This window comes from Phoca vitulina, unplaced genomic scaffold, assembly GCF_004348235.1.
Source record: "Phoca vitulina isolate PV1807 unplaced genomic scaffold, GSC_HSeal_1.0 scaffold7, whole genome shotgun sequence".
Classification (NCBI taxonomy): domain Eukaryota; kingdom Metazoa; phylum Chordata; class Mammalia; order Carnivora; family Phocidae; genus Phoca; species Phoca vitulina.
The window spans coordinates 62,394,244-62,421,176 of NW_022589710.1; positions in this window are offsets into that span (position 1 = coordinate 62,394,244).

A 26,933-nucleotide genomic window follows, 5' to 3' on the forward strand; every position below is an offset into this window, starting at 1 on the left:
ATTTTTAAGAATATTTTTTTACAGGGGAGAGGCAGAGGGAGAATCTTAAGCAGGCTCCATGTCCAGCACAGAGCCCGACTCAGGGCCTGATCTCACAACCCTGAGATCATAACCTGAGCCAAAAGCAAGAGTTGGACGCTTAACTGAATGAGCCACCCAGGCGTCCCTTTACTTCTTCAACTTTAATGAGAAGCTACTATGTGCCAGACTAGGAGCTGAGATTAAAAGTATTCATTTCTTTCCTTATGCATTCATCCACAAAGCTTTATTGATGGCCTGGTATGTTGGCTCTCTGCTAAGATTTCAGATACAAAATCATCCACTTTCTTATCCATTCATTGAATATGTGTTTGTTGAAGGCTTGCTACCCAGGCAATATGATAGGCATTAGGAAGCTAAATTGCATGTAAGTAGGTAAATAATACCAATGTGGAAGAAAAGACTGAAAGAAAAATGCACTAAAATGTTTTTTTTGTGTTTTTATATTGCCCACATTTTCTGCCACAGACATTTATTGCTCTCGAAATCCGGCGGAGGCGAAGGTAAACAGAAGAGAGTTGTTCAGACCCAAAGTGGAACATAGTTGTGAACATGTGAACCCAGATGCACACAGAGTCCCCTGGCTCCAAAGCCAGCCCCTGGCCGTCTCTGCTTCCTTCTGATACCAACGGCGTTTGCTTTCTGGATGAAAGGGTCACCTTTCCTCCCATGCCCCAGCAGATTTTCTCTTCAAAACACAAAGATCATGGAACTTTTAGTTAAACGGATCTGGATTTGGGTCCTAGCTCTGCCCCAGAAGAGTCAGGAGACTGAGATAAAGTTGTTGACACTGTCTGAGGCCCCTCCTTCTTGATCTGTAACATGGGGAGAACAACCCTACCTCATTAGCTGCCCATGATGAGGAAGGGCTACACCACATGGAGGGCGGCTGGTACATATCCACGAGATGTCTAGCACATCTCATTCTTTCTCTCTTAAATATCCTGCATCCTCCACCCATGCTGGGGAATACCAGGAATTCTGACTGGGTATTCTTCAAATAGCTTCACATCGGTAGACAAATGAGAAATATTCCAGGAGCCCCAGAGATAGGGTCCAGGCTTGATGCACCGTAACTGCGTTGTCCTCAATGGCCAAGATCCTTCTCTCTGTCTGCTCTACTGGCTTAAGGAGTGGCCTCCTTCCTATTGCTTTCAGGATCGCTCCTTTTTAAACCAGAAAGCCATAGTTTTCCCAGTGACCTAAGGTTGCAGGCTGCTGTTTGCTCCTCATTGAGTCAAAGCTGCTAAGTCAGCTTCAAGGGAATCTGGGAAAGTAGTTTTAAGCTACGGGGACCCTGCTATCCTGAACAGAAGCTGAGGTTCTGTCTACAGGGGAAGAAGAGCCAAAGGTAGAAGCAGGGAGCTGCGTCCACCCACTGGGGGCTGATACCCTTGACCAGGGCTGTGGCTCTGAGCTCTGATACAATCCAGAAAGCATTTATGTCTAAAAACATCTATTGCTGAATTATTTTTAGTAGCAAAAAGTCGAAAGCAACGGAGGTCTCCAAAAAGGGGAGATCGGTTCATCAAGGTATTAGTTACAGTCACTGGAGAAAATACTACGCGGCCACTAAGATTATTCTTAAGGAGACCGGGGGGCAGCACGGAAAGCACTTACGCTCTGCCGTTAAGTGGAAAAGCAGGGTGCAAAGTCGCCTCTGCTCATGACTAACACCATGCAAAATATGTCTGCGCATGCAAAAATACTAAAAGGGGCGACAAAAGATGATAGTAGCTCTGACGAGGCGGCAGCGGCATTGTGTGTGAACATTTTTGGTCTTTATTTCGAAATTTTCTGCAATGTTGCAAGATTGTTGTTTTCCAAGAAAAGAGTTACGCATGAAAAATTAAATGATCTGAAAAGCCTAGCAGGAACTGCAATTAAATATGTGTCAGGCTCCTGAAGGCATAGTTACTAAGTCATGGAAGCCAAAGAGAAAATTGCAAAGGAAAAGACAGGCAAGTCTCATGAAATAAAATATCAACGTTCAGCCCAAGGCAATCGTTCGCCAGTGTACTTTATTTAGCAAAAGAAATCGTTTTAACAGTACACACATCGCTGGCAAAACAGCTGTGTCCCCCAGGGCTCACTGGCAGGGGGAATTGGCATGACCTTTCTGGAAAGCAATTTGGCAATGTATCTCGAGCGCTGCAAATAGGATCCCAGGTTTGGGCCTGGTATGACCACCCTGGACATGGTATGCTGACGGCCTAACTCAGTAGAAGGCAAAACTAGATGCAGAAAGATGTTCCTCATGGTGTTGTCTATAAGCGCAACATGCATAAAGCTCCTCACGACACGCCCTTGGCTTAGGAGAGTATGTGCAACGCTCCGTTGGAGGCTCTTCCACCTTCAGGCATGAAGACAATGCCGCAGACTGGAAATGTGTCTTGCTATAACAATAGATGTTAAAGAGCATAATGGACAGGGCTGCATATGCCTCTTATTCAACGTGTATTGAGCACCTACGGTGTACGAGGTGCTGGAGATAAGCGCAGGGCTCTGGGAAGGCGAGTGAGGGGAGAAGTGCTGAATTTAACTTCCTCGCCCGATATGCAACAGGGGCCTGTGTGTATGCGTGTGCCCACGTGTGCCTGATGCGTGACGTGTGTGGTGTGGAGGGTGTGTGCAAGGGCTACGTGGGAACGGACAAGGTGGGATTAAGGGTGATTTTTTTTCCTCCGTTCAAATTTTTCTGAAAGTTGTTATGTTGCTTTAAAAATAAAATGTTACACTTCCAGGATAAAATCATTCTGTTCTTCTTCTCTAAGCACAGGAAACTGAGAAAGGGTATGTGTCTGAATCATTAAAAAATGTAATCTTTGTTCCAAAAGCTGGACATTTAGACAATTGAGAGCAAAGGCTCAGCCACCACATATGGAAAATGTGACTAGTGCCTACTGAAGAACTGAATTTCTGATTTTGTTTAATTGTAATTAAACTTAAGGACGGATACAGTGTAAAATATTTTCTGCGAAACACTTTCTTATAGACATTATACATTAACATTAATTAAAACTAATTTTATGTGTTTCTTTATCCTGTTTTATTACAGTTACCAAAAATTAGAACTACCTACGTATCTTCCATTATATTTCTCTGGACACTGCTGTTATAAAGGTTAATCTTTTGTCAATCATGTTTTACAAAAATCTTTTCTACTTTGGGGCGTGTATTTCCACTTTTCAAGGAATCTTCCCATAATCAGAACTTCTATTATCTTTATGGCTTTTAGGTAGGGACAGATTTCTCTTTTTTTTAAGATTTTATTTATTTACTTAGAGAAAGAGCATGTGGCAGGGGAAGGGACAGAGGGAGAGGGAGAGAGAGAATCTCAAGCAGACTCCCTGTTGAGTGCAGAGCCCAATGTGGGGCTCCATCTTAGGACCCCGAGATCATTACCTGAGCCAAAACCAAGAGTTGGACCCTCAACTGACTGAGCCCCCCAGGCCCCCCAGGTAGGGACAGATTTCTTAAAGGTGACCCCCCCAAAGTCACAAGCCTTAAAAGGGAAGATTGGCAACTTTGACTTCATCAAAATTTTATCTTACATTTTATTCCAGACTGTAGAATTTTTGCTGTCACCTTCAAGTCCTCAATCCAACTGACATTTCTTGTTTCCATGGTGTGAGGTAGGAATCTGTTTCTTTTTCCAATATAAATGACCAGTTGTTCTAGCTTTCTTGACCAACCCACCCTTTCTTTCCCTCAGTCTGCCAGCCAACTGGTCCCACACAGGCCTGTGCAATGTGTTTCTGAATATCTGGTCCCTTTCTTTGGTCTGTTCGTCTATCCTTATACATACACTACATTGTCTTCATCACAACCATTTAAAATTTTCAATCTCTGCCAGGGTGAGTCACCTTGACTACTGTTTCTTCTTCAGGAAGATCTCTGCTATTCTTGGCCTTTGGGTATTTTGTATCAATTTTCTAATCAGCTGTCAAATTGCCTCCCAAAAAATAGGGGAAAATAAAACCTCTGGAGGTTTGATAGAAATGGCATTGAATAAATCGATTTGGAAAGAACCGACGTCTATCGAATATTAAGTCCTCCTATCCATGTGAATGTTATGTATCTCCATTTTATTTAGATATTTGTAATGCCTTTCTACACATTTTTATAGTTTTTCTATTTAGTCTTGCTCTACTTTACTTGTTTTATTTCAAGATACCTTAATTTTTGTTGGGGCTACAAATGGTAACTTTATGTTGCATTTTTCTAGCTGCTCCTTGTTGACATATAGAAATACAATCAACATATGCATATACTGCTCGTATACATAGCATATGAGTCTGCTGAGGCCTGTCAGAGCTGTATGCCATGACAGACTGGGGGCTGAAACAAGGGGAATTCATATCCTCATAGTTTTGGAGACTGAAGTCCAGGATCAAGGTGCTGGTGAGGATGGTTTCTGGATTGCACACAGCTGCTTTCTCACAATGGGCTCAAATTACCTTTCCTCTGTGCACATGTGGAGAGAGATCTCTGGTGTCTCTTCCTTCTCTTATAAGGACACCAGATCAGGACCCACCCTTATGATCTCATTGAACTTCAATTACCTCCTTAAAGGCCCTGTCTCCAAAATATAGCCACAGATGAATTGGCGGCCACTGGCGGGGGGAGATTGGTGGCCACTGGGGAGGAGACACACAATTCAGTCCATAACATCTAGCAAACTTGCTAAACTCCCTTATTAATTCTGATAAAATCATCCATAGATTCTTTTAGGTTCTCTCTATGGACAAGAATATCATCTGTGAATAAGAATATTATTCCTTCTTTCCCAATATTTACATCCCTTATTTTTTTTTAACTTTCTGTATCAACATAGACATCCAGAAACATGTTAAAAAAAAACAATGATTAAAATCTTATTCTTTATTTTAAAGGGAAAGATTTTCACATTTCACCATTGAGTAGGGTATTTGGTGCAGGTTTTGAGCAGATACTCTTTACCAACTTAAGGAAATTCTCTTCATAGCTGCTGAGAGCTTCTACCGTAAACTGAATTTAATCAAACGCTTTTTTTGCAAATATTGAGATGCTCATATGGTTTGCCTCCTTTAAACTGTCAATTTTCCAGATATATCTTCTGAAGTTGATTCAGCCTAGCATACCTAGACTACATCTAAGTTAATCATGGTTTATTTTCTTCTCCATACATTTCTGAATTCAGTTCACTAATTTTTGTTTAGGATATTTGCCTTTCTGTTCATGAATGATATTAACCTGTAACTTTCCAAACCTTAGCAACTTACAACAATAAACACTTATTACCTCACAGATTCTGTGGGTCAGGAATTGGAACATGACCATGGCCATGTTCTTATCTGAAGGCTCAACTGGGGGAGGATCTGCTTCCAAACTCACACTCATGGACCTCTGTCCCTCACTGACTGTGGGCCGGAGCTGTCCCTCGGTTTCTCCCATTTGGATCTCTCCACAGAGCTGCCTCAACATATGGCAGCCAGTTTCCCCAACAGCAAGCCATCTGAAGGAGAGAGCACATACCCATGAGGGAAGCCACCGTCTTTTTTACAACTTAATCTTGGAGGTGACACGCCACTATTTCTGCCATGTGCCATTTGTTAGAAGGAGTCACTAAAGGCAGCCCACTCTCAAGGAAGGATTACACAAGAACATGAATGCCACTGGGTAGGGACCGTTGGGGGCCATTTTGGAAACTCCTTAGCACAGGAAAGGAAAGGTCATGGTCAGCGACCACTCCTTCCCTCCACTGAGGGAGCTCACCAAAAGCGGGGTCCTCCATTCTTCTCCTCCCACTGCCCTCAGCCACAGGGCTGGGACCTGGGGTTTTGTACCCCAGGAGCACTCCCAGCTCTGCAACTTACGGAAAATCACTTAAACTCATTCTTTTCTGAGTGGGAAGTACTTTGGTCTTTTGAAGAAGCAGTTGAATGGGACAGCTCAGCCTTGGATCAGGCCCAAAAAGAAAAGGCAGAACAGAGAGATAATGGGATGCTTCTGTATAAAAAAAAATGGGTTTGGGGTTTTGTCCCTGGGAAGCAGAGGAGAGAAAGATAAGCACTCTTAAAAACGAGAATAACTAGTATATAATTTTAAGCTCTTTAATACATAAGCAAATCTAACTCAATAAAACCTGACAGACATTCAAAGGCCTTAGGACTGTGTGTATGAGAGTATGAGTGTGTGCGTGTATGTGTGTGCATTGTGTGTGTGTAAACCAAGGAAAGGGGCTGAGACCCACAGGGGAGCCTAGTTCACGTGCAGAGGAATGCTCTCTAACCTGGGTCAACTCAGTAGAGGCGGCAGCTCTGAGCCTGAGGGCAATGTGGGAGCCTTGCCTTGGTGCCCCCAGAAGCCTTGAAGGAACAAGGAATGTGAGAGGGCAGCTTGAGCCAGGCTTTGTGGATCTGGGGCCTGGAGTCCCAGCTGATGGCGTGATTTAATGGACATCTCTCGATGCTTTGGTGTCTAAATAAAGTGGCTTCCCCGTGGCTCTTGCTCCTGGGACAAAGGTGGACTACCTTGGCAGCCATCAGGGAGGACAGAGACACCTCAAGCTAGGCATCAGAGGGAAAGCTCTGGGAATCCCAGCCTGCTGTCTATGGGGGAGGCAGCCACCCCGTGGTCAGAAGCCTCAGTCCAGGCTCCCTGAGAGAGGGCTGATGCAATCAGGGCGGTTGGGAACATTCTTGGAACATCTCTGTTCCACTGGAGTCCTCAATTATAGCTGCTGGGGTTTCGTCTGAAGCCCTTCCAGGAGATGGCCTGCCTCGGTAATTGCCCTGTTTTATCTCAAGATGCAGATCTGGAGGCTGATCTCCCAGCCTTATGAAGTTACAACCAACGCAATGCTTTTTCCATTTACATAAGGCAAATCTGAAACATACCCATACACACGCATTTTGTCTTAAACTTGTGAACATGGACAAAGCCCAGTGACTCGAGGAGAACTAGTCTAAACGTCTAACCATTGTGTGAACCCAGGTCGTGCATCTCAGACCATCTGGGTTTGAAGGGTAGCTGTTTCAGTGTTCTGGCAATTTCACCAGAACGTCTATGAGGGGTTGTGGAGGTTTTTTTTCCCCTCTACTCCAGTCACACATATTGGGGGATGGTGGGCATCAGTGGGGGAAAGCCACTTCCTCCAAACCATGGCACAACTATACCACATGGGGTCCCATGAGCAGATTTGTCATGTCCCCCTCAACCCCAGGACCTATTACTCTTTCTTCTGTATTTCACAGCCTTGAAGGATTCACAAATGTGAGCATTTGTGCTGAGGAGCAGCCTCATGGAGTCCAGTATCTCCCAATCCTATTCCAAAACTGGAATTCATAGGATGTTAAATGGGGGGCTTCCAAACAAAACAAAACTTTTTATTAAAAGCTGGGTTGCATTTTTTTTAAGAGTTGTTACCCTCCTCTGCAGGACTTCTCAGAGCCTTTATTATGCCAAGGTGTCTTATGATTTCTGAGAGATCTAGTATGCAGCATTTCCCAAACTAAAGACCACAAAGCCCTTTTGTGGCAGGTACAACGGGCGTCTGCTGGTTTTGCTTGCCTGGCACCCCTTCCCTCTTGTTCCAGTAACAGATTCTTCTTTTTTCCATAGTGGTTTAGAAGGACTAAATCTGAACCTCCCCCATCACCCTCATCACAAAAGCAAACAGGTGATTCAGATCTGGCCCAGAAAAAGTTCTAGGCTAGCTCTATGTGTGAAAAAGTTCTCTTTTTGTCAGGGTTCCTGAGCTGTGAGGATGTGGGCCTTGAAGCCAAGAGGTATGTCCCAGAAACATGATCAGGAGCTTTGGACCCAGCCATGCCTGAAGCCGTCTTTTCCCCAGATGGGGTTTTATCTCAGGAAGCAGGAGCAGGGAGAGCTCTGGCTGATACAGAGACTATCCTATGGGGTAATACCAGAGCACAACTCAGGGAAGGTTTCTGATGGTCAGGAAGCTTCCAGCTGCAAGAACAGAAACTTCTGCTCAAAATGGCTTCAACGATAAAGAATAAAATTTTCTCATCCAAACAGAAGTCCCCGTAGCATGGCCCCTGGGGTCAATGAATTCAACTGCTCAATGAGGCATCAAGGAACTGGCTTCTTCCCAGTTTCTGCGCAGGATGGGGTCCCTTTAAAAGCTTCCCTTATGGGGCACCTGGGTGGCTCAGTCAAACGTCTGACTCTTGATCTCAGCTTAGGTTTTGATCTCAGGGTCATGAGTTCAAGCCCCATGATGGGCTCCATGCTGGGCGTGGACCTCCCCCCACCCCCAAAAAAAACTTCCCTTACACGGGTGCCTCACCCTTTCCAAGCTTTGATTTTCTCATTTATAGGATGGAGGGAAGAGCAACAATGCGTATGTTCCTCTGGGCTGTGGCGAAGGTGGACTGTGGGCAGTGATGTACATGCACCTGCACAGTACCCCTGGGGGCTCCACTAGGATGCCTCCCAAGCTGCTCAAACATGTCCACACAGAACGCCTAGTTCCCCACCTCAAAACTGGTGCTTCGCCATTTTCTCCCACCTCAGTTCATATCATGGATTTTTCAGGTGCCCAGACCTCAAAGTTATCCTTGGATCCCCCCCTTCCCCTCACCATTTGCATCCAACCCATCAGCAAACCCTCAGAGATATCTGTCTAAACTGTCTGCTTCCCACACCTCTTCCTCACTGTGGTCCAAACCATCCTCATCGCTACCCTGAAATTTCTGTCAACAATTTTATTGAGATAAAATTCACATTTCATCCATTTAAAGTATACATTTATTGTAGTCACAGAGTGGCTTTTAGTGTATTGAGAGAGTGTATAAACAATCTAATTTTATTTTAAAGATTTTATTTATTTATTTATTTGAGAGAGCAAGAAGGGGGAGGGGCAGAGGCAGAGAGAATCTCAAGCAGATTCTGCACTGAGCATGGAGCCTGATGCAGGGCTCAATCTCGCGACCCTGAGATCATGACTTGAGCAGAAATCAAGAGTTGAACACTTAACCGACTGAGCCACCCAGGTGCCCCCAAACGATCTAATTTTAGAACATTTTCATCACCCAAAAAGAAACCCCTTACCCATTAGCAGTCACTCCCCAACGACCATCACCACCACCAGCTCCAGGCAGCCATTAATCTGCTTTCTGTCTCTATAGATTTACTTTTTCCAGACATTTCATATAAAGGGAATCCTACAATATGAGGTCCTTTGTGTCTGGCCTCTTTCTCGCTCCACATGTTTCCAAGCTTCATTCATGTTGTAGCCCGTGTCAGCACTTCACCCCTTAATGCCTGACAATATTCCGTTGTAGAGATATACCACATATTGTTTTATTCATTTATCAGTTGTGGACCTTTGGGTTGTTTCTGCTTTTTGACCTTTGGGAAGAATGCTGCTATGAACATTCACACACAAGTTTTGTATGGACATGTTTTCCTATTCCATTAGGAGTGAATTGCTAGGTTATATAGCAACTCTGTTTAACCATTTGAGGAACTGCCAGACTGTCTTCCGAAGTGGCTGCAACCATTTTACAATACCCCCAGCAATGTCTGAGGGTTCCATTCTAGTGGGTGTGAAATAGTATTTTCATTGTGGTTTTGATTTGCATCTCTGAGGGTTAATGATGCTGAGCGATCTTTTCATATGCTTATTTGCAATTCGTGGATCTTCTTTGGAGAGATATCTGTTTAAATCTTTGGCCCATTTTTTAATTGGGTTGTCTTTTTTATGATTGAACTATGAAAATTCTTTATAAATTCTAGATAGAAGATCTTTGTCAAATCTATAATTTTGAAATATTGTCTCCCATTCTGGGGGTTGGGTTTTTATTTTCTTGATGACATTCTTTGAAGCACAAGAATTTTTTATTTTGATGAAATCCAAGTTACCTGTTTTTTCTTAAGTCACTTGTACTTTTGGTAACTAAGAAGGCTTTGTGAATTCAAATTCACAATTTATTCCTATAGTTTCTTCTAAGAGCTTATAATTTTAGCCCTTTCATTTAAGTTTTTGATTCATTTTAACTTAAGTTTTGTATATAGTGTAAGGTAGGGGGTCCAACTTCATTCTTTTGCATGTGGATATTAAGTTATATCAGCACTGTTTGTTAAAAAGACTATTCTTTCCCCCATTGAATTGTCTTGGCCTCCTTGTTGAAAACCAGGTGACTGTATATTTGTGAGTTTCTTCCTGGACCCCCAATTCGATTCCATCTATTTGATCTATATTTCAGTTGTTAGGCCAATGCCACACTATCTTGATTATTGTAGCTTTGCAGTGAGCTTGAAATTGAGAAGGGTGAGCCTTTCAACTTTGTACTTCTTTTTTAAAACTGTTTTGGCTATTCTGGATCCCTTGGATTTTCATATGAATTTTAGGATCAGCTTGTCAATTTCTGCAAGAACACCAGCTGGAATTTTGATAGGGATTGCATGGAGTCTGTAGATCAGTTTGTGCAGTATTGCCATCTTAACAATATTAAGTCTTCCAATCCATGAACATGGGATGCCCTTCCATTAATGTAGGTCTTCTTTAATTTTTTTCAACAATGTTTTATAGTTTTCAGAGTATAAATTTCACACTTCTTTTGTTAAACTTATCCCTAAGTATTTTATACTTTTTTGATGCTACTATAATTGTTTTCTTTTTCTTTTTTCTTTAAAGTAGGCTTCACACCCAGCATGGAGCCCAGTGCAGGGCTTGAACTCATGACCCTGAGATCAAGACCTGAGCTGATATTAAGAGTCGGATGCTCAACCAACTGAACTACCTGGGTGCCCCCGGAATTGTTTTCTTAATTTCATTTTCACATGGTTCTTTGCTAATGTATAGAAATACAATGGATTTTTGTATATTGATCTTTTCCCCTGCAATGGGGCTGAACTTGCTTTTCAGTCCTAACACATTTTCAGAGGATTAGTTAGGATTTTTCTACACAAGACCATGTCATTTGCAAATATACAGATAGTTTTGCTCCTTCCTTTCTAATATAAATGAGTTTTATTTTGTTTTCTTCCCAAATTGCCACAGATTTAGATTTTCTTGAATAAGTATTTCTGCATTGCTGTATGCCCATAGAACAATTTCAAGAGATACTAATAGTTGTTTTTTTTGCGGTTATTTCACTGGGGAGAGAGTTTGCAGATCTCCTCACACTGCCATTCTAGAAGCCATTTCTTCTCCCCTGGGTTCTGCAACAGCCTTGTAATGGGGCTCCCCATTTGCATCCTTATTTCCCTACATCCATCCTCTATCTCATAGCCAGAGTGACTCAAAAAACATAAATCACATCATGTTATTCCCCTGCTTATCATTTTTCAAAGGCTTCCCATCAATTTCAGGAGAAATATAAATGGCCTAGCAACTCCAGAAATGTTCCAGCCACTACCTACCCCTCTGACTTCATGCATGACACACCACTTTTCTCTGCAATGCCAGCTTTCTTTTTGATCTTGGAATATACCAGGCTGCTTCTCACCTCGCGGCTTACACTTGCTATTCCATCTGCCGCGAACACACTTTCCTCCATTTGTGGCATCCGTGGCTCCTTCTTGGTATTCAGATCTCAGCTGAGGCATCACCTCTCCAAAGAGGTGACCATCCATTCTACTAAAGTTGCTCTCCCTCCACCCAGAGCCTGCCTGCCTGCCTGCCTTTCTTTTTGAGAGAAAGAGAACACACACACATGGGCCCTGGGGGAGGTGGGGAGGGACAGAGGGAGAGAGAGAATTCTAATCAGGCTCCATGCCTGATCTCACAACCCTGAGATCATGACCTGAGCCAAAATCAAGAGTGAGATGCTCAACTGACTAAGCCACCCAGGCACCCCAACATGAGCCAATTTCTTAAATGTTTCAGTAGATGTAGATAGATAGATGATTGATAGATGAGAGATATAGAGATAAACACATGTGTGTGCACACACACACACACCTATACATATACACACATGTATATTATATTGGTCTGTTTCTCTAGAGAACCCTGACTGATCCATGAAGGGTCAGTCTTACTTTAGGAGAAGTGCTAATCATATTCCTTGAAGGCAGGAACTATAACATCTACTCTATTTCTCCATGTCTCCCCAGCATCTAGTGTGACATTGCATACAAGAGCTCCTCCATGAGGCCTCGGAGACTTCCCTAATAAATCAATGAATAGCTCTGGGTCTTCTTGCATTTAGACCCTTCACAGCTGTGCAAGAAAGAGAAAAGGAAAACCTATCTGTGCCCCAGGTTTCCAATCTGTTTCCTTTAAAACCAATGAAGTTTCTATTATATGGGAGCCTCTTAAAGAGAGCAGGCTTTATCCCACTGAAATTGAGTCTGTAAATGCAAAACATTAAAAAAATAATGAATTGGTACTTGATATTCCTATATTTCAATATTCCTTTGATATTCCAATATGAAACTTAAACTTCTGGGGTTTTATGCATTCTTCGTCTTTCCTTTGATTCGGCGCAACTCGTTGCTTTGAATATGTTCGCTTTAATCACTGGACTATGGAGCAGGAGGGACATGCATCTTGTTTGGGGAAGGGTTGGGGGAGCAGCCATCTGGGCCCGGGAAATGACTGCCTTCTGCAAATCAGGGAATCTTCCTGCTGGAACTGGCTGGAGGGAATTTCCAGGCCCACAGGGAGGGCTCCCCCTGGCCTTGCTCCAAGAGGCACACTTGAGCCTCTACCTTACAGTTCAAAGGCAGAAAAGCAGAAAAAGCAGCAGCAGCAGGGCCCCTGGCAGGTGCCAGGACCAGGGACAGGGTCCCGGGACATCTGATTGGCAGCTGATCTGGAACATGAATGTACCAAGTTCTGCTGCCAGGTTCTGTGCCGGGGGATGGCAAGTGGGGGGTGGGAATATGCGTGAAGTCTGTCCTCATTCGGTTAGGCAGCCCTAGCCTCAAGAAAGGGCATGATCTTGATGATGATGGTGACGGGGATGGTGACCATGTGGATGATGTTAACAAGAGTAACGACAGAACCACAATGGCCCGCGTTTATTAAACACTTACTAATTCCAGTATCTGTCTTCAGACACACTGCCTCATGGTTTATTCGGAGGTTGGGCCATGAAGAACAAGTAAGGGGCTGAGGAGCAGAGGGTGTGCTCATGAGTTAGTCACCTCTGCGGGCCTTGGGCTTCACGAATTACTGAATGCCCCCTGGAACTGTCCCATCGGGGGACGTGGAGGCTGGCACACTGTCTCCGTTGGTGGAGGGTCTCCCCCAGGGCAGTAATTCCCCTGCCATTCTGAGTCGCAATGTGACCTGGAGCCAGAGGATGTCCTCGGGTTGAGCGGCCAGAAGGACCCAGGCCCTTGAGAAGGGGAACTGTCCTCTGCTGGGAATGCTCCCCTGCATCTGCAAGTGAATTTTGAGATGGGCCCAGGAGGTGTGGACAGAATCTACGCAAAACTCTTGGGATAAGTGTTTTCACTAACCCCACTTGCCATAGATGAAACTGAGGCTTAGAGATGTGGCCAGATCTTGTGCAAGTGTGTCCGGCTAGGAGATGTCCCCAAACCTCAGCAAGACATTTACTCACCACCTATGACGTGTCTGATGTTGCCAGGCAACAGATACGATTAAGACAGAGATCCCAGGGATGTCCCTAAGGACGTCCTGCAGGATGTAAGCAAGCAAACCCCCCATCCTGAGTGATGAAAGTAAGCCCAGATATCATGGGGAGAGGGCTCCTAACCCTGCCTGTGGGGGCAGGAAAAGCTCCCTGAAGAGCTGACGTCTGTTTGGGTGGATTTTTGTAGTCTTGTTTGTTAAGGAACAATTAGAAATATCTATAAGCAGAACGAAGCAAGTATTGCGTCCTACGTGCCCTGACCTGTGAGCAGACTCTACTGAGGTGCCCACAGCCCCCTGCCTCGAGCCAGAGTCAGCCTGGGGTCATCTGAGTAGATGAGGGTCACTGAAGTCCCTCCACACCCAAGTCTGGAATATTTCTGAGCTCAGGGACTCTCCGATGGACCCCACACAGCCTGACAGGATGGCAGGAGGTTCCCAAAGGAACAGACAGAGGAAGAGAAAGGACCTGGAGCAGCAAGCCTGGACTTCCAGTCCTGACTCCACCATTTTAAGCAGCCAGGTGACTCCGCATCCTCCCACAGAGCCTCACCATGCAGCTCTGCGTCCACCCCAAAGTGCCTGAGGGCCAGCACCACCCCAACGTGCACCTGCCCCCCCTCACTGCTCCAGATGCCTTTGGGTGCAAGGGAGAGAGCCCAACCCAAATGAATCTGTACAAAAAGAGGGTAGACTGGGGCCTGTGAGGGAGTTCAGGGATGGCTCCGGCCCCGAGCACAGGCTGACCCAGGAGCCCCAGGGTGTTAGAAGAATGTAGCCCTCAGTCTGGACTCTGCTTCCCCTTGTGTGGGTTCACTGCATGCAGCTCCGGACTCTCAGTCTAACCAGTGCCCACAAGGGGACAGCTTCCTTCTGGAGAGTTCTAGCCAAGGGCTCCCACTGGACAGACTGGGTCTTGTACCCATCCTCCACGGTGGCTGTGGCCAGAAGGAGGCTGGCCTCTGCGTTCCTGGGCCTGGCTCACTCCCTGGGGTCCAGAGTGGGGTCGGCCCCAGCTGAACCCTGTCAGCGGAGGCCAGAGAGGGGCAGGTCCCCAGAAGAAACTCAGGCTGCTGACATCAGAGGAGGGCCAGAAAGGAGACAGGCAGCCCCACAGGTAAAATGGCGCTCTCAGGAGGGAATGTGCACCCTTACTCTTCCCTGGGGAGGAAAGCAATGAGAGGCGAGTTTGTGGAGGGCTGTGTGTGAGAGTGCACGTGTGTGCGCATGCACGGATGAGCAGCTGGGGCGTGTGGGACTATGCACAGGAGTGCGTGTGGCGGGGAGTGTGTGGGGCATGTGAGTGAGCACCGGGCAGGGGGCCGAGCATCTCAGGGGAGGTGGGTGTGTGGGAGTGGGGTGGGTGGGGACTGCAGAGGGGGGAGGGGTCTGAGCCGGGCCAGGATGGGGGGCTGCCCAGCCAGGAGGACACACACAAGGGGGTCCTGCCGCTGCCTTTCCCTGAGGGCTCTGGGAGGCCCAGGGATGGGGAGCAGCATGTGGAACTGGTGTGAAGACCAACAGGCCATCCAAATGCCCCCCATTAGAGGGGCCACAGAGGGAAGGACCTGAGCCACGCCGGCCTAGGGGCTCAAGGACGGAGATGTGGCCCTGTTCAGGATGCATCGCCAGGACGATGCCCCTGGGAGTGGAAACAGGTCATCATGCACCTCCTCTCAGAGGAGGGACCCCACGCAGCGCTGGATCTCAGGCTCTGGGGCCCCGAGGTCAGTCAGCGCCGCCACTTTGCTACGCCCGCAGCCGTCACTTTTTCCACGGAAGGTTTCAGCCGTAGCGGGGAGGGCAGCTCCAGTCTGAACCCACTCTAGAGCCGAAGGCTCAGCCTTTGCTTCTCTTTAAACAGCTCTTACCATGCCCTCAGGCTCCTCCAGTGTTTACAGGGCAGAAGAAAAATCAAACAAACATTCTGGGAGAGGAATTTGGCCCAGGCTGGGGCCGGGGTCCAGGAGCCTTTGGCCTCCCGGAGAGTTTAGGCACAAGGAGTGGGCACGGGGCTGGGGGAGCCCCACGGCTGCACGTGAGGTGTGTGCTTGTCAGGATGTGTGGCGGGAAGGGGGGGTGGGAGGGATGCTCGGGACCATCCCCCAGCCGCACGCACCCCGACCAGCTTCTCAGAGCCCCGGACCCTTCGCAGGACAGCGGCACAAAGGAGACAAAGCAAAGCACTGCGTTCGTTAGCTCGTCGATTTAGCCTGCCTGGCGCAAAGACCAAAAAGGATTTGGGGCAGCAGGAAAAGATACACACCGCGTAAATAGAAACGATGTGAAGAAACCAACCAGAGGGGAACAGGGCAGGAGGAACAAGGGGAGGCCCAGAGTCAGATCAGCAGTGACCGGCTGAGGCCCCTGGCCCCTGGCCCTGGAGGCTGCAGGCAGACCCAGGAGCCCCAGGGTGTTAGAAGAACGTACCCCGAAGTCTGGACAACCTTCCAAGGAGCCAACCTTTCTCAGAAGTCATTTCACCAGGAGCCACCATATAGAAAACAGATGGAAAGGGGCTGCTCTGGGCAGGGGAGGGAAGCTCCCCCACTCCGGGCCCCGCACCCCCACAGCTGCCCTGAGTCACCCTCAGACCCCCAGGCTCCGGGCTCCACTGTCAGGACACCCCTGCGCTGGTCTGCTCGGTCTCCTATGCATTCACGGCAAGCCTGGCTGGGGCCCAAACTCTGCCGGGACTGAGGCAAGAGGAAAATGGGCTGCCAGGCCCCCACGGTGTCCTCATAACATCCTGACAACACAGAAGTAGCTTCTAGGGCTACTTCTCTGTCCTTCGAGCCCCGCACAGCACCAAACACCTGTACACACCATGAGATGGGCTCCACATGTCATGGCATATGGAAAGTGACAGCCCAGGGCTCAGACCCACGCCTGGCACAGCCGCCTCTCTGATGGGCTGTCCTTAGAGGAAGGGAGAGGCTAGTCCAGTGTGTCCCCAAACCACAGAACTGACACCAGGAGGGCCAGCCTTACAGACCGCCGTGTCCACAATCAGAACAGCCCACAGACGAGTGGGCCCCCTTATCACCCGGGCGTGCCACGCCCCTGACCAGAGGACCCCAGGGTGCGGGGTCAGGGGCTCCCACGCACCCTGACCCCTCTGCACTCAGAGTTCAAAGAATTTCTCCCTCCTGCCTCCCTCTGTCCACTCCTCCACTCCGCACATCCTGACCCCCATGCAGGAGCTGTGTGCTGGCGGAACTGGGTACCCAGTGGTGTTTGGTCAGCCCCCAGCCTCTCTGATGTCCAGAACCCCAAACGGCTCATTGAAATAAGACTGCTCATGACCCGGTCCCAGGGTGTTGTTTCCACTGACGGCTGGCCTTGCCATGGACATCTCGATTGTATGCGCTTCCTACGGTTTGCACGTCCTAGATGGAATTCTTCTCCCGTCGTGGTTTGCGCTGCCCAAGGGGACAGACCCTTGATGTCTCTGAGTTCACCAGTAACAACCCCCAGGAGACCATGCTGAGGAAGTTATATGCTACCAAATAATAAAACATCCCCCTGTACTTTCAGAGGCTTTGGGCAGCAAGGCAGACTACCAGAGACTCCGAAAACCTTCAGACAGGATCTGTCTGGCTGGTCCAGCCTAACTCACAGTGACTTCATACATCAGTGGGAAGGGGCGGCGGGACCAGGGAAGCCAAGCACAGCCAGAGTTCGTCGATATAAAATACCAGCAACTGAAAGATTTAACAACGGTCCTGGAGGGGACCAAACCCCCCCACCGCTAAGTGTACACGCAGATGCAAGATCTATCCTGACTTCAAAAACCCGGAACAGTAGGGAGAAAGAGAAAGAACATCCATTTCAGATGAAGGAAATATGGTAGATTGTGGCCCCTCTGGACCTGCAGAGTCTTCATTTCCAACCCCTTTCCCTGGGGGCCTGTTTTTTAAAGCTCAAATGGCCAACCTGAAGTCTGAATCACGCACTCTCAAAATGAAAGAACCCTCCAGGCCCTACACATCAAAGGGCCCCTGGTGGTGCCATCTGTCCCCTGCGCCGCCTGCACCGCCACCTCCAGGCCCCACAGCCACCCTGCACTGTCCACGTGTCCCTGAACAAGCAGGCTCTAGAGGAAATTCAAGGAAAGGGGAGAAATTCACGAGGCTTTATGGAGCACCTGCCCCGTGTCAGGCACTTGCTAGAGGCTGGCATGATCAGGCTAAACAAAACTCGTGTCCCATGCCAGGCACATGCCACCCTACTCGGCCCTTGCAAGCGCTCCACCTGGGGAGGAGGAAGGAGAGGCTGGGTGAAGCTAAGTCCCCTCAAGCACAGGCCGCTGATACATGGTAGAGGCAGACTCTGAACTCAGCCACCCTGCCCAGAGCCCATCTGTGCTCACTCAGCCACCTCATACAGCCCTCTCCGCATGACCTGAAGCCCAGAGCAGCGTCCACTGGCCCAAGATACCAATGCGCCTTGTGTTTCCATCCCCTCCGCACAGGGATCACATCGGATCCACCTCCTGACCATCAGCCTCTCACCTGTCCACTTCTCTTAGTACCCCCCTGCCAAAGGCTTAGACCAGGCCACCACGATCACAGTCATAGGAGGCCACCATGACCTCCCAATGAGTCTCCCGGCTTCCGTCCTCACCCACTATAGTCCAATATCCGCACCACAGCTGGTGCGATCTTGGTAAAAACACCAGCCATACAACGCCTCTCCCCTGTTTAAAATGCTCTAAAGGCTTCCCCTTGTCTGGAGATCAAATGCTCCACTTCCGAGGACCTGCATGATCCAGCCCCACCTTAGCCCATACCCTGGATCATGCTCTAGCACTTCTGCCTTCCTTCCTTTCTTCCGTGTGTGCCCCTTCCCAGGCTCGGAGCCCACGCACGTGCTGTTCCCAGGCCTGGAATGCCATTCCCCTCCATGAACCCATCCATGCCTCTTCATCTTGCCCTCTTCATCTTGAGACGGCTCTTCTCCTCAAAGCCCCCATCGCAAATTATAACTATGTATTTACCTGTTGATTTATTAACTGTTGGTCTCCTCTCCCGAGCCATAAGCTCACGGACATCCAGAACGGGCGCTCTTTTGTTGACCGTTTTTGCTGCTCATGTGGCACAGACTTGGTGCCACATACCAGTGCTGAGTGAATGCGTGAACTGCTGAACAGCGACAGGATGGCTGATCACAGTGGACAGAGTCATTGCCTGTCCTCGTGTCTCAGGCAGCCAGAGCCCATGGGGCAGACTTGACAACTTGGATGGAATTTGGGTGAAACCCACTGTTACATCCACACCCTGGATGACTCCTCAGTAATAAGGAACGCACTTGTCTGGATCTCGAGGGAATGATGCTGAGTTACAAAAAGCCAGTCAAGAGTCTCCATGTCGCTTGGCTCCAGTTATATAACATTCACCCTGTGAGCAAACGATAGAGACGCAGGAGATATGAGAGGTACCAGGCACTGGGCACGACCACCGAGGGGAACTAGGAAGGAGTTCCTGGAAGAGAACAGTCCAGATCTCCATCACGGGGGCAATCACATGAATCTACGCAAGGAATAAAATGTAGCAGGACTATATGCAAAGACATAGAAGAAACGAAAAGCAAGCCTGTGCAAACACCAGCAGAATCAGCAAAGCCAATAGTCCAGTTCGCTGCATTGTGCCAAACGATGTCCTGATTTTGATCATGGGTGATGGTCACACACGTTGTCACCTTGGGGGAAAGCTCACACAGGACCTCTCAGTACTGTTTTTGCAACTTCTTGTGAGTCTATAGTTATTTCAAATGAAAGAGTAAAGAAAGATAAAATTCCTGTACCGCCCCAGGCTCAGACCCTCCCTCCTCACCGTCCTCCCTCCATCCTCGGGACACCAGGGGACATCTGCACTAGGTGGCTGTCTCTCTGCTGGGAAACCTGCAGGCAGCCCAGCGCCATGGACCAGTTGCCCACACTCCCAGGCCTGGAAGGGACTGGAACCTGCAGGCCCACCTCTCCAGTGTGGGTAATACACACACATACGTCAGGCACCGTACCCAGGGTCTCCATTCTGCAGCAGATTCTGAGGGACGACCCTGTATGTTTCCAGTGTGATCTGTGATATAAGAGAAATTGCTACCCCGATCCGCTGCTGCTCACACGCACGGCCTCCCAAGAGAGTAGCAGGGAGAGGGCTCCCGGAGACCCCAAGCTGGAGCCCTTCCTTGGGGACCCGTCCCCCGCCAGCTGGGGCTGAGGAACCTTTCATTGCGCCATTCTCTCCCAAAGAGGACAATTTTATCTGTCAGTCGGGCCACAGGCCACAGGCAGAAGAGCCGCTGGTTTTCGTTAGGGGTGGAAACCTTGCCAGTGTTAGACCATAAGATAGATGCACCAGGAGGCCTGCGTGGCTTTGTGGCTCAGGGATGAGATGGCAAGTCTACTTTGAGTGCCGTCCAGATTCTGGTGGGAGAAAGCAAAAAAAAAAAAAAAAAAAGAGAGAAAGAAAGAAAATTCCCGCCTTGTGGCCACACAGTGAGCAGGAACTATGTCTACACTAAAACAAGGCTGTGGGCAGTGTTGTCTTAACCCTTGGCTAGCCCTGAGCAGACTGTCTACACAGGCAAAGGGCTGGCAGGGACCCAGGGTCTCCGAGGTGAACTAGGTGACTGAATGGGCCTGGGCTAGGGAAATGAGCACTGGATGAGGAGTCAATGGGGTCCTCGGCCTGGCTCTGCCCTGATTCACCATGTAAGACCCTTCCCCTCCCTGGGCCTCAAGGAAAGGGGGGGGTAACGGATGCTGCTCTGATCGGTTGTGGCTCACATCCAAGGCCCAGCACCTTACCTCTGCATCTTAGAAGAGGCCTTTGGGGAGATGGCCACATGCCTGTCTATCTTCAGTTTCCTGACTTAGGAGGTCCTCATCGAAGCAAAACATTTATCTACACCAGGGTTTTTCAATCACTGTTCTATGAACACTTAGAGCCAGATAATTCTTTGTTGTGGGGGCTGGAGTGAGCTTTGTAGGATGTTTAGCAGCATTCCTGGCCTCTCCCCCACTAGATGCCAGGAGCATTGCCTCAACCCCCACACAACGTAACCACCAAAAATGTCTCCAGACATTGCCAAATGTCCCCTCAGGGGTAAGACCACCCCCCCCCCCCTGGAAAACCACCGCCCCAGACTCACAACACCCAAATCGGGGGGGGGGGGGGGGCCCCCCCCCCCCCCCGTGGGAAAAACCCCCCCCCCCCCCCCGCACCTCTTCTCCATCAGACTGTCCCCATCTCTGCTCCAATGCCTCCCACGTTGGAGCTCTGGAGCAGGATCCTTCCCTCCAGGACAGTACTCCTCATTCAAAAGTTCTCTTTGGCTTGAGCTACAGGGTCTGTCGCTGTTTGGAACCATCCAGAACTGGGCTGGACCTTCCAGTCATTGCCTATTTGAAGAGAAACATGATTTCCCTTCTCTTCTCCAGCAACACACCCATGGAGGACAAGTACCCACCAATGGGAGGACAGAAAGGTAGGGGGAGCAGGTGACCCACATCAGGCTCTGAGAAGGGGGACCCCTTTCTGAACCACGCCAGCCCCAGCCCCTGGCCCTGCTCCATCTGTCTCCTTAGCACTCGCTATCACCTGGCGTGGAGTGGACATCACGTTTCTGCACCTCACTCATGGTCAGCCATCCCTTCGATGTCAGCTGCATGAGGTGGGGTCTTGTTCATGGCTGCCTGCCCAGCAGCTCGACAGGGCCACTCCAAACAGATGCACAATGCACTTGGCTGCAGGAACGCGGGGCTGCTAGCCTTCACCAGGGGGACTGGCTGCTAGAAGGCAGCCAGCTGAAAATGGAGAACCCTGCCTGAGGCTTGAAGACCCCACTGAGCCGAGTGGTGCTTGGGGCAAGTAGACCAGATGTGCAGAACCTGATGCTCAGGGCTGGAGACACCAGGACAGGAGAAATGAGTAAACGCTCAAGTTGGCAGCAGACTTAGAGGTTACATCAGCCACCCTACGTGGACGTGGTGATAGATTTATCAACTACTATGCTCATATAAATGAATACATTAATCAATATGTAAAGACAACTTTGTGAAATATTTCATTTATTCCAACATGTACATGTGTATACAAACCAGAGGATATGAATTATAAAAGTTACTCAACCATCCATTTTAACAATTCCCCAACAGGTGGTTGGCTTTTAGCAACTGCTGGGCCATCCTTTGACGTGGCCGTCACTAACTCAAGGGCATCCCTGTCTGAGCCGTGATTTGATTTGGGGAAACCCTGGTCTTAGTCCACTCAGGCTGCTATAATGGAACACCACAGACTGGGGGCTCAAAAAATACAGCTGTTTTGAATTCCTCACAGTTCTAGAAGCTGGAAGTCCAAGATCAAGGTGCCAGCAGATGTGGTTCCTAGTGAGGCCTCTTCCGGGCTTGTAGGCAGCAAATTTCTCTCTGTGTCCTCACATGACCTGTCTGTGTGTGAGCACAGAGAGGGCTCTGCTGTCTCTTCCTCTTAGAAGGGCACTAATGTCATCATGGGGGCCCCATCCTGATTACCTCCACTAAACCTCTCATCTCTCATAGGCCCCACCTCCTAACACATTACATTGGGGGTTCAACATGGATTTGGGGGACACATTCAGTCCATAACACCCCCTAAATGCTTCTAGCGGCCTGCCCCTTGAGAGCCCCTGGGATGCTTGTGGCCAGCCCTGGGCTGCCCCCAGCAGGTGGGTGTGACCTGGCCACACACTCAGCTGGACACCTGACCCCGTCTGACCTTGCCATGTCTCTGACCTCGTCCCCATCGCCATCCCCTCCCTCCAGCCTCAAACAGCCCTGGCTGTGCTGGACCCCTGCCTGGAACCCTTCCCCCTCTCCCCCAAAACACTTACATAGAGCTTACACGGAAAACTACCTCGGGTTTTTACTCAAAGGTTCATTTCTCAGTTACATTTTCCTTGGGCGCCCTTTCCTAAAACTGTAATGTCCCCACTCCTGGCAGCCCATTTCCCTCCTCTGCCTTGTTTTCTCCTGGCACCTGTCCCTAGCTGGCATTCCGCGCACTCTGAGTTAGGAAGCAAGTAGCCGAGCGTGGGGCTCTCCCCTCGGGAGGCTAACTGGGCTCCACAAAGTGGCCTGTGGCCACCCTCAGAAGACCACTCCCTGAGAGCCCTCAGGTCCACTATCACACAACTATAGTGGGATTTTTCAAGGAAAGGGGCAGGAGAAGGAAAGGAACCTTCTTGAGTGCCCAGCGCCTTCAGATGTTTCCACTCCTGTGTTCCACAGGTGAAAGCTGAGGGTCAGGGGGTTTAAGTCAAGGTCAAAGAATCAGTAAGCACTGAGCCAGGACCAGCCCTAGGTCTGCCCTGCTGCAGAGCCCGTGACCTCTCTGGGCACAGCCTCCGAGTCTAGGAGGCCATAGACATGCAAGACAGACACCCAACCCTCTCAGCCGTGTCCAGCCCAGGGATCCCGCCGGCCTGAAGCTCGGAGCCTTTGGAAGGAGGGGGGCGGCGGGAACCTGCCACTGTGGAGCCGCGGGCTTGGGTCCTCCCCACCGAGAGGAACCGTGCCCGGCTCTGCGTTCCTGCCCATCAAAGCTGTCCACTCCCATCAGGACAGGGCCTCTGACGTACAAAACCCAGGCCCTGCCTCGGGCTGGTTTCAGGTTTCTACAACACAGTAAAGCGGCGTGTTTTTATTTCTCCGTCTGTAAACATCTCTCCTTCTAACACGGTAACTGCTGTTTATACAGAGCTATAAAAACAGAGGTCAGAGCACAATAAGATTATAGTCTTACTTCAATACATCCAATCCATAATAAAATAAAATCTTACAAACGATCCAGAGGACCCGTTTAGGGGTTCTCGAAGAATTAATGTCTGTCGTATGTAAGGATTCTATTTGGGCATAATATTTTCCACAGCTGTCAGGGCCTATTTAAAAGGCAATATCCTTTCACTGGCATTTGATTTAGACTCTGTTTATACCATGTGGAGGATTGTTAATTCTGCAACATCTGACTCAAGGGTGTTTGATTACACGGAGGCCACAGCCAAGGGGACGACACATGATGTAGTGGGAGTCCATCCGGGGTGCGGGGCTAGAACCCGGCAGTGGGAAATAAGGGGCTCTGCTCCCCAGGCAAGAGAAGGCTGGGCCATGGTCACACAGCAAGAATGTGCGGAGTGGGGGGGGGCTCACCACCACCCCTGTGTCCCTGCTCCGCTCCTTCCTGCTCTGGAACCCACCTCGCCCCTCACAGCTCGCTGGCTTGACCCCCAGCCTGGGCCACTCGCATTTATTTCCGGTTGTCCAGTCCTAGGCTCTTCTACGGATGTCTGCTCCTGAGAAAGTGTTATTAGTCAAGGTTCTCCATTGAAACAGAACCATAGAGATTTGTTTGAAAGAACGGGCTCACACAGTTATGGGGGAACTGGCAAGAGCAGAGTCTGCAGGGCGGGCTGGTTCAAGTCCGTCTGCTGGCAGAATTCCCTCTCGCTCAGCAGAGGTCAGTCTTCTGTTCTCTTCGGGCCCGTCAACTGCCTGGAAGAGGCCCATCCACTTGAGGGAGGGTCATTTGCTTTCCTCAAATCTACTGATTTAAATGTTGATCTCATGCAAACACACCATCACAGAAACATCCAGAATAATGCTGGACCACATATCTGGATCCCGGAGCCCAGCCAAGTTAAGATGTAAATTAACCATCCCAGAGATAGGTGAAGACATCCATGTGACACGCAGCCCCTCGGGTCCTCAGACAGCTCAGCAGCTGGGCAAGTCCCCTCGTGCGTCTGGGGTCCTGCCCTCTGCTGACCATGGGAGTCAGAGTCCTGCCCCTTGAGGCTGGGGCTCAGACTGAATGGGCCGGTGTCCGTGAGGCCCGCCCTCCCCCTGCCACAGCCCCGTCCCTCTGCTGCCCTCCTCTTTGGAGCAGCCGCTGCCTGCTCTCTCCGCTCACTGCCATCTGCTTCAACCACCAGCTTCGGACTCAGCCAGGCCCTGGGACCCCTCCTGAGCCTCCGTCCCTGTGGCTGCCAGGACAGCTCCCCCAAGTGCTGATCTCCGCCCCCCACCCCGCACGTGAATGCACACACACGCACACACTCACACATGCACCCAACACATACATACATGTACCCCAACACACACATGCATCCATGCACTCCAAAGTACACACGTGTACCCCAACACACACATGCACCCAACACACACATGCATCCATGCACTCCAAAGTACACACGTGTACCCCAACACACACATGCATCCATGCACCCCAATGTACAGACACGTATCCCAACACACGCACGCACCCCAATGGCTACACACACACACACACACACACACACACACACACCCCTAACATATACATGCGTACACACTCCAGGATTGGGCAGCTCCCCTGATTTGTAAAAGACAGTGTCTGGTGCACCAATCCCCTCTGTCTCCATGCTGACATGAGAGCGAGCCGCCTCCAACCCTCTCGGAGGGACATCATCCTGGATGAAATGGTTCTAAATAGTGTGCACTTTTGTTCAAACACTGTTTATAGAGACCCCCTCGGTGTCCAGCACTGTGCCATGTTCCGCGGAAACAGAGACAATAGTGAGAATGTGTGACGTATTCTTCTGGGCATCGTGACGTTATTTGCAGGCATGACGCGGCTAAGGGGCAGGCAGATGCCTGGCATGACAAGAGGCTGACAGCTGAGCACTTTCCTTCATTCCAAGGTAACTAAGCCCCACCCCAGGTGTGCTGGGGGCTTGACTGACCCCTCTGATAGCTTCCATCTGAGGATGTCATTGTCCCAGCTGTGAGCTGCCCCCCAAACAGTCCCCACGGGCTGTCCTCCCCTGTCCCCACTGTCCCTGGGAGCTCCAGCTCCAAGCGAGGTCAGTGACCCCCCAGAACACTTCAGAGAGCCACAGGCAGGGCTCCATCGCTCTGAGGGCAGCAGGACCCTAGCTCCACGCCATCCGTCACCCAGCACCCATGAGCGGCAAATCTGTGCCAGGCCTGGGGACGCTGAGTGGGGTCACCATGGCCCTGTCCTCGAGGAGGAGGTTGGTAAACCCACACAGTGGATCTCGTCCTCCCAGGGCTAGAGGCTACAACAGCACAGATGACAAGAGTCACAAGAGCCCACATATACACCCCCTCCTCCCTCCCAGCACCTGGGGTGCCCTGCCTCTTAGCAAGCCCAGCCCAGCCCTTTCCCTACCTGCGCCCACCTGAGCACCAGGCCCCCGAGTTGGCTGGTGCCTGGAGCCGCCTTGGAGGAAAAAGATGCAATGCATCTGTGGGTTCCTGGGAGCCGGGGCTGAGGCAGGGCTGCTGGCGGTCCTAGCTCGGCCACAGGCATCACCCGTGGGCCTGGGGGAGGGAGGGAGGAATCCCCTGAATTATTTAACTTGTTTACTCCTGTTTTTCCACTGGCTGCATATAGTTTAGTATGGACAGAAGATGAGTCCCCAGATCGCGGTTCAGAGGGACGTGTTCTATGACCGGGGATGCAGTTTGTGTAGGTCTGTGACACGTCCTGCCATGTTTTTGTGTACAAATGTGTGTGTCAGGGACTTTGGCTGCACAGCAAAGCCACGTGCGCTGCGTTTGTGTAAAATACCTGGCCTCACAGAGCGGCAAACAAGGACAGCGTGCAGCTCAGGAGCTCAGGGGAGCGGGTGCCTCAGCCCAGCTCAGCGTGCAGGGGCGGCCGTGTCCCTTACCTCGTCTACGCGGACACGGGAGCAGATTCCAGGAGGTAATCTTCAAAGCCTCTCTGGCTCCAACAGTCCTCCACGCAGGGAACGTTCTGGGCTCTCTCTAGATTGGCAACGAGGTATAGTTGTGAAACTTTCACAGATAACTTCATCCTAGAAAACTGCTGGAAACCATAGTGACACAAAGAAGGTTGAGGGGAGAACCCAGGGCGTGCTCCACACTTGAATTAGGGCCTCAGAGGTGCACCATGGTGAACAAGAATCCGGACTCTAAAGTCAGACAGACCTGGATTCTGATCCTGGCTCTGCTCCTGGCAGGCTGTGTGACCTTGGGGAAGTCCCTCAACCTCTCTGGACTTCAGTTCCTTCATCTGCAAAACAGAACTGAGGATAATCAGACTGGCCACACAGGGAGGGGTGGGGGTGAAAACATCACACAGAACTGACCGGCAAAATGCCACATAGTAAGTGCTTGCTACATGGTTGTTACTACTATTATTGAAATGTGTACCCTGGGGTGCACCTATGCAGCCCCGTCCCTGGCTGGCGGCCGGTCGCGGAGTTGAGCAGCACACAGCAGCGTTTTGCCTGTGAAAACATTTTGGTGCAATTTTCTGACCCGCAA